This window comes from Sapajus apella, unplaced genomic scaffold (assembly GCF_009761245.1).
Source record: "Sapajus apella isolate SASKATOON/1434 unplaced genomic scaffold, GSC_monkey_1.0 scaffold88, whole genome shotgun sequence".
NCBI classification, from domain to species: Eukaryota; Metazoa; Chordata; class Mammalia; order Primates; family Cebidae; genus Sapajus; species Sapajus apella.
In genome coordinates, this window is record NW_022437028.1 from 8,280,558 (window position 1) to 8,288,805 (window position 8,248).

The window sequence follows — 8,248 nt, forward strand, 5'->3', positions numbered from 1 at the left end:
GTCTCAAACTCCTGACCTCGTGGTCCGCCCGCATTGGCTTCCCAAGGTGCTGGGATTATAAACATGAGCCATGGCGCTCGACCATTCTCCCCATTTTTTTTCTTTTTTTGGTGTTGGAGAGAGGGTCTCACTCTGTCGCCCAGGCTGGATTGCAGGGCCACGATCTCAGCTCACTGCAACCTCCACTTCTGGGTTCAAGCGATTCTCTTGCCTCAGACTCTGGAGTAGCTGGGATTACAGGTGCCTGCCACCATGCCTGGACTTTTTTTTTTTTTTTTTTTTTTTTTTTTGTATTTTTAGTAAAGATGGGGTTTTGCCATGCCAGCCGGGCTGGTCTTGAACTCCTGACTTCAGGTGATCTGTCTGCCTCAGCTTCCCAAAGTGCTAGGATTACAGGTGTGAGCCACCACGCCCAGCCTTCTCCCCATTTTCTAGTAGTAGAAAGAGACCTAAGACTGCAGAGTTTAGATATGAACCCAGGCAGCCAAAACTTTACTGTGCATTCCAGTATATCTGTAGGAGCCTCTAGATGAACCCCCCTCCTCCAGGGACCTTGCCTGTAAAGGGAAGGGGACAAGAATGTAGGTATAGGCCTCAGTTTCCACATCTGTTAAATGGGGGTGTTGACAGCCCTCTACTCTGCAATTTCAGATTCTTGGTTTTTTTTGTTTGGTTTTTGGTTTTTTGGTGTTTTTGTTTGTTTGTTTGTTTGTTTTTTTGAGACAGAGTGTTGTTCTCTCACCAGGCTGGAGTGCAGTGGCGTGATCTCAGCTCACTGCAACCTCCACCTCCCGGGTTCAAGCGATTCCCCTGTCTCAGCCTCCTGAGCAGCTGAGACTACAGGCCTGTGCCACCACACCCAGCTAATTTTTTGTATTTTGGTAGAGACCGGGTTTCACCATGTTGGTCACGATGGTCTTGATCTCCTGACTCGTGATCCGCCCACCTTGGCCTCCCAAAGTGCTGGGGTTACAGGGGTGAGCCACGGTGCCCAGCCAAGTCCCGGATTCTTACTGAGAACCCCATTGATTGTGGAAATGCGCTGGAATGTTCAAGTCAACGAATAGCCTTCATTGAGTCCTTGTAAATTAAAAGTATCAAAACACGCAGCCATAAGAAAGAACAAAACAGGGCTCATGCCTGTAATCCCAGCACTGTGGGAGGCTGGGGCTGGTGGATCACTTGCGGTCAGGAGTTTGAGACCAGCCTGGCTGACATGGTGAAATCTCTACTAAAAGTACAAACATTAGCTGGGCATGGTGGTGCATGCAGGCTGAGGTAGGAGAATCATTTGAATCCGGGAGGCAGAGGTTGCAGTGAGCCGATATCACACCACTCACTGCACTCCACCCTGGGCGACAAAGCAAGACTATGATTCAAATTAAAAAGAAAGAGAGAAAGAGAGAGAAATAGAGAAGAAAGAAAGAGAAAGGAAAGAAAGAAGAAAGAGAGAGAAGCAAGGGAAGGGGAGGGGAGGGAGAAAGAGAAAAAGGAAAGAAGAGACTGAAGGAAGGCAGGAGAAAAAGAAAAAAGGAAAGAAGAGACTGAAGGAAGGAAGGAGAAAGAGAAAAAAGAAAGAGAAGGAAGGAAGGAGAAAGAAAGAAGAAGGGAGGGAGGGAGGTAAGAAAAGAAAGAGAAATCATGTCCTTTGCAGCAACATGGAAGCATCTAGAGGCTTTTATCCTAAGTGGATTAATGCGGGAACAGAAAACCAAATGCTGCATGTTCTAACTTATAAGTACGAGCTAAACATTGGGTATTCATGAACAAAAAGACAGGAACAATAGACACGGGGGACTACTAGAGGGGGGAAGGTGGGGGAAAGAGTTGAAAAACTATCTATGGAGTACTGTACTCACTATCTGGGTGTCGGGATCAATTGTATCCCAAACTTCAGCATCACGAGATATACCCATGTTCATATGCACATGAATCTGTATCTAAAAAGATGAAATTTTTTTTAAGTATGGAAACAGACTCTTCATTTAGTCTCTGTGAAAGGCATTACAAATTGTTTTTCAAAGGCAATTTTTTTTCAAATTGAATATGTTATTAACATGGTAGTTGTCTTTGTAATGTGTACACACACTCAGTGAGCTGCCTGGTGGGGGAGGGGAAATACTAAACATGCCAAAAGGAAAATGAAAAAGGAATCCTGTAGGTTGTCATTATTGTAGGCAATTATGTCCATATCACTTACAAAGCTATTGCCAAATCTGTCCAAGGAAGCAGAGTTTGAAGGTGGGCTGGGGGAAAATCTTGGGAAAAATTCAACAGTGACATGACAGAGCTCTCAATATGAGAAACAAAAGCATAATTTTTTTTTTAAATCAGTCTCCGTAGAGACTTTCAAAAATTGCCAGTGCCGACTGTATTGCAAGTCGTCATGGTGGGGTATTGGGAAAAGTTTTCAATTAGCAATAATCGCGCCTCGGATAAACCTCATTGGCTACGATACTGCCACTGCGCAAAGCTAAAAGCAGTTTTTTTTTAAAGAAAATATAAACAATCACGGCCGGGCACGGTGGCTCAAGCCTGTAATCCCAGCACTTTGGGAGGCCGAGGCGGGTGGATCACGAGGTCAAGAGATCGAGACCATCCTGGTCAACATGGTGAAACCCCGTCTCTACTAAAAATACAAAAAATTAGCTGGGCATGGTGGCGCATGCCTGTAATCCCAGCTACTCAGGAGGCTGAGGCAGGAGAATTGCCTGAACCTAGGAGGCGGAGATTGCGGTGAGCCGAGATCGCGCCATTGCACTCCAGCCTGGGTAACAAGAGCGAAACTCCGTCTCAAAAAAAAAAAAAAAAAAAAAGCCAATCACATTTGTAGTTAGGCACAAATTCTATTTATGAGTACCTACCAATTCAGTGACATATAAGCAATCGATAATAGATGTCAACTAGACATTAGAATTTGGGAGGGACCTCAGCGATAATTATGTCAATTTCCTCAATCTGTACATGGCCACGGTGACTTCCCTAAAATCACTTAGACCACCAGCAGCCTAGGACTACAGCCCAATTTTGTCAGTCTCGAAAGGGCATCTGTGCTGCTTCCTCTGCTTTGGTTTCTGTGCTAATAAGCTTTCCCGTTTTAACTAATTGATATTTACTGAGCCGGATGATGGCACTGCCCTAGGCAATGAGGATGTAACCATGAATGACAGGTGCACCCTCCTCCTGGAGCTTGCAATCTACAGAGGAGGCAGATGGACAATGAAATAAGGATTAGGGCCAGGCGTGGTGGCTCACACCTGTAATCCCAGCATTTTGGGAGGCTGAGGTGGGTGAATCACTTGAGTCCAGGAGTTCAAGACCAGCCTGGGGAACATAGCAAGACCTTGTCAAACCTACCAAAAAAAACATGGCATGTGCCTGTAGTCCCAGCTACTTGGGAGGCTAAGGTGAAGAGATCACTTGAACTCCTGAGGTGGAGATTACAGTGAGTCTGTACCACTGCACTCCAGCCTGGGTAATGGAGCCAGACCCTGTCTCAAAAACAAAAACAGGCCGGGTGAGGTGCAGTGACGCATGCCTGTAATCCCAGCACTTTGGGAGGCCATGGTGGGCAGATCACGAGATCAAGAGATTCAGACCATCCTGGCCAAAATAGTGAAACCTTGTCTCTACTAAAGATAGAAACATTAGCTGGGCATGGTGGTGCGCACCTGTAGTCCCAGCTACTCAGGAGGCTGAGGCAGGAGAGTAGCCTGAACCCAGGAGGCAGAGGTTGAAGTGATCTGAGATAGTGCCATTGCACTCCAGCCCGGCAACAGAGCAAGTTTCCATCTCAAAAGATAATAATAAATTAAATAGGCCAGGTGCAGTGGCTCACGCCTGTGATCCCAGCACTTTGGAAGGCCGAGGCGGGCGGATCACGAGGTCAGGAGTTAAAGATCCGACTGGCCAACAAGGTGAAACCCCGTCTCTACTAAAATATACAAAAATTAGCTTAGCGTGGTGGCTTGTGCCTGTAATCCCAGCTACTTGGGAGGCTGAGAGCGGGGAACTGCTTGAACCAGACCCGGAGGTTGCAATGTGCTGAGATCTTGCCACTGCACTCCAGCCTGGGCTACAGAGTGAGACTCCATCTAAGAAATAATAATAATAAAATAAAATAAATAAATAAACAAGAAACAAGAAATAACAATTAGTGCTGATGGCCTGGAGGTACCATTTACTTCAAGCTGAACCTTCGAGATGGGACACGTTTTGGGAGGACGATCAAGAATTTAAGATTGGGAAGTTTTAGGTTTGAAGTGCCTATGGAGAACATTTTTTTGGTGTTTTTGTTTTTGTTTTTTTGAGACAGGGTCTCACCCTGTCACCGAGGCTGGAGTGCAGTGGTGCAATCACAGCTCACTGCAGCCTCGACCTCCTGGGCTCAGATGATTCTCCCACCTTAGCCTCCCCAGTAGCTGGGACTAATGGTGCACACCACCATGCCTTGCTAATTTTTTGTATTTTTTTGAAGAGACAGTGTTTTGCCATGTTGCCCAGGCTGGTCTCAAACTCCTGGCCTCAAGTGATCCTCCAGCCTCAGCCTCCCAAAGTGCTGGAATTATGGGTGTAAGCCACCACATTTGTCCCTTTTTTTTTTTTCCAACTTTTATTTTAGATTCACAGGGTACACGTGCAGGTTTGTTACATGGGTAAATTGTGTGACACTGAGGTTTGAATACAATTAATCCCATCACTCATGTAGTGAGCATAGTACCCAATAGATAGCTTTTCTTTTTCTTTTTGATTTTTTTTTCTTTGAGACATGGTCTCACTCTGTTGCCCAGGCTAGAGTGCAGTAGAATGATCTCAGCTCGCTACAACCTCTGCCTCCTGGGTTCAAGCGATTCTTCTCTCTCAGCCTCCCAAGTAGCTGGGATTACAGGCGTGTGCCACTCCCTGCCACTTGAGTTCAAGCGATTCTCTGGCCTCAGCCTCCTGAGTACCTAGGATTACAGGTGCATGCCACCATGCCTGGCTAATTTTTGTATTTTTAGTAGAGACGGGGTTTTGCCATGTTGGCCAGGCTGGTCTTGAACTCTTGGCCTCAAATGATCTGCCTGCCTCAGCCTCCCAAAGTGCTGAGATTATAGGCATGAGCTACCGTGCCTGGCCCAATAGGTATTAATAGTTTTTCGACTTGGCCCCTCTTCTTTCCTCTTCCCCTCAGTAGTCCCCAGTATCTATTGCTGCCGTCTTTATGTCCATGAGTACCTAACGTTTAGCTCCCATTTACAAGTGAGAACATCTGGTATTTGGTTTTCTGTTTCTGCTCTAATCCATTTAGGATAATGGACTCCAGCTGCATCCATGTTGCTGCAAATAACATGATTTTCTTTCTTTTCATGGCTGCATAGTATTCCATAACATATATGTACCGCATTTTCTTTATCCAGTCCACCGTCGATGGGTGCCTAAGTTGATTCCATGTCTTTGCTATTGCAAATAGTGCTGCAAGGAACTTATGAGCGTATATTTCTTTTTGGTAGGATGATTTTTTTTTTCTGTGGGGTAAATATCCAATAATGGGATTGCTGGGTCAAATTATAGTTCTATTTTTAGTTCTTTGAGAAATCCAGGAGAAATGTTTACTAGGCAGCTGTAGACATAGTTCTGGAGTTCAGCAGAGAAATCTAGGTTGGAATAGAGCCCCAAGAGTGAGTGGCACATTCTAGCCGATGACATCAGAAAGAGGTGTGGGGGAAAGACAAGATGGCTTAAGACCAAGCTCTGAGGACCTCTGACATTTAGAGGTTAGGTGGAGAACAAGTTGCCAAAGAAGCCAGAGAACTAAGAAGAAAATTAGGAGGATGCAGATTTCTGGAACCAAAAGAAAAGAGTGTTCCAAAAAATAAATGGGAAACTGTGCTGAATGCTGCAGAGAAATGAAGCAAGAGGATTGGGAAGAAGCCACTGCTGGCTTTGCCTCGGGCATTTGCAATGGGCGAGCCAGAACGAGGCAGTGGAGAAAAACAATGTGGACCAGACTTTGGGTATCTCGCCTTGGCGGGGGGCCATGTAGAAAGCTGGCACAGCAATGAGAAGAGGAAGTGGAATCAAGATAGTTGGGGTTTTTTAGGTTGGGCATGGTGGCTCATGCCTGTCATCCCAGCATTTTTGGGAGGCTGAGGCAGGAGGATCGCTTGCAGTCAGGAGTTTGAGACCAGCCTGGCTAACATGGTGAAACCCCGTCTCTACTAAAAATACAAAAAGTTAGCCGGGCATGGTGGTGCACGCCTGTGATCCCAGCTACTCAGGAGGCTGAGGCAGGAGAATCGCTTGAACTTACATGGCAGTGAGCCGAGATCGCGCCATCGTACTCCAGCCAGGGTGACAGAGTGAAACTCCATCTCAAAAAAAAAAAAAAGATTTTTTTTTTTAGGCTGGGTGTGTTGGCTCATCCCTGTCATCCCAGTACCCAGTACTACTTTGGGAGGCTGAGGCCGGAGGATTACTTGAGGCCAGGAGTTTGAGGCCAGCTTGGGCAACATAGCAAGATCCCATCTCTACAAAAAAAATTGTAGAGACCCTGTCTCTACAGGAAAATTTTTTAAAAATGTTTTTTTTTTCTTTTTAAACAGAGTTTCACTGTCACCCAGGCTGTGGTACAGTGGCACCATGATCTCAGCTCACTGTAACTTCCACTTCCCGGGCTCCCAAGCTATGTCTCCCAAGCTGAGATTACAGGCGTGCACCACCACGCCCAACTAATTTTGCTATCTTTAGTAGAGACAGGGTTTCACCACATTGGCCAGGCTGGTCTCGAACTCCGGACCTCAGGTGATCCACCCACCTTGGCCTCAAGTAGCTGGGATTACAGGCACGAGCCACCATGCCTGGCTAATTTTTGTATTTTTAGTAGAGACGATGTTTCACCATGTTGGCCAGGCTGGTCTGGAACTCCGAACCTCAGGTGATTCGGTTGCCTCGGCCTCCCAAAGTGAGCCACCGGGCCCAGCAGCTATTTTTTTTTTTAATTTTCTTTTCTTTTTTGAGACAGAGTCTCACTACATCACACAGGCTGGAGTGCAGTGGTGCAGTCTCGGCTCACTGCAACCTCCGCCTCCCAGGTTCAAGTGATTTTCCTGTCTCACCCCCCTGAGTAGCTGGGACTACAGGTGTGTGACACCACACCCGGTTAATTTTTTTTTTTTTTTTTTAAGATGGGGTTTCACCATGATGCCCAGGCTGGTCTTGAACTCCTGACCTCAGGTGATCCACCCATCCCGGCCTCCCAAAGTGCTAGGATTACAGTCGTGAGCCACTGCGCCCGGCCTACCCGGTTAATTTTTGTATTTTTAGTAGAGACAGGGTTTCACCATGTTGGCCAGGCTGGTCTCGAATTCCTGACCTCAAGTGATCTGCCCACCTTGGCCTCCCAAAGTGCTGGGATTACAGGCGTGAGCCACTGCTGGTCTCTGCCATCTTAACCATGTGGCTTCCATCTCTCTGTTCCATGGGGCCTAGGCAGAAATCACCATCATATCTGAATGTGGGAAGGGAGGTAAAGTGGGAAACACAGGTCCTTTCCTGATTAAGGACACCACTAACCTGCTCAGTTGTCTGGATGCAGCTGGACACAGTGGCTCACGCCTGTAATCCCAGTACTTTGGGAGGCCAGGATGGAAGGATTGCTTTAGGCCAGGAGTTCAAGACCAGCCTGGTCAACATAGTGAGACCCCATCTCTATTATTTAAATTTCTAACAAAAAATAAATTAAAACGAAAACAAGAATTTGGTCAGATGCAAGGAAGGCAGGGAAATGTAGTTTCTATCCATATACCCAGCTAAAACATTATTATTATTATTATTATTATTATTTGAGATGAAATCTCGCTCTGTCGCCAGGCTGGAGTGCAGTGGCATGACCTCGGCTCACTGCAACCTCTGCCTCCCGGGTTCAAGCCATTCTCCTGTCTCAGCCTCCTGTGTAGCTGGGATTACAGCCTCCTGCCACCACGCCTGGCTAATTCTGTATATTTTTAGTAGAGACAGGGTTTCACCATGTTAGCCAAGATGGTCTTAATCTCCTCACCTCGTGATCTACCTGCCTTGGCCTCTCAAAGTACCGGCCTAAAACATTATTAATAAACAAAGAAGGCAATTTAGGAGGCCGAGGCAGGAGGAGTTCGAGACCAACCAGGGCAACATAGTGAGACCTTATCTCTATAAAAAACAAAAAATAATAAAATAGGCTGAGGATGGTGACTCACACCTGTGATCTCAGCACTTTGGGAGGCTGAGG

General features: G+C 46.4%; 1 non-coding gene across 1 annotated transcript; it reads right to left on the reverse strand.

Moving 5' to 3' along the window:
- Positions 1–2,334: 2,334 nt before the first annotated feature.
- On the reverse strand, positions 2,335–2,475 carry LOC116534677. Its single transcript, XR_004261824.1, has one exon. It is a non-coding gene; the product is annotated as a U4 spliceosomal RNA (small nuclear RNA).
- Positions 2,476–8,248: the final 5,773 nt, after the last annotated feature.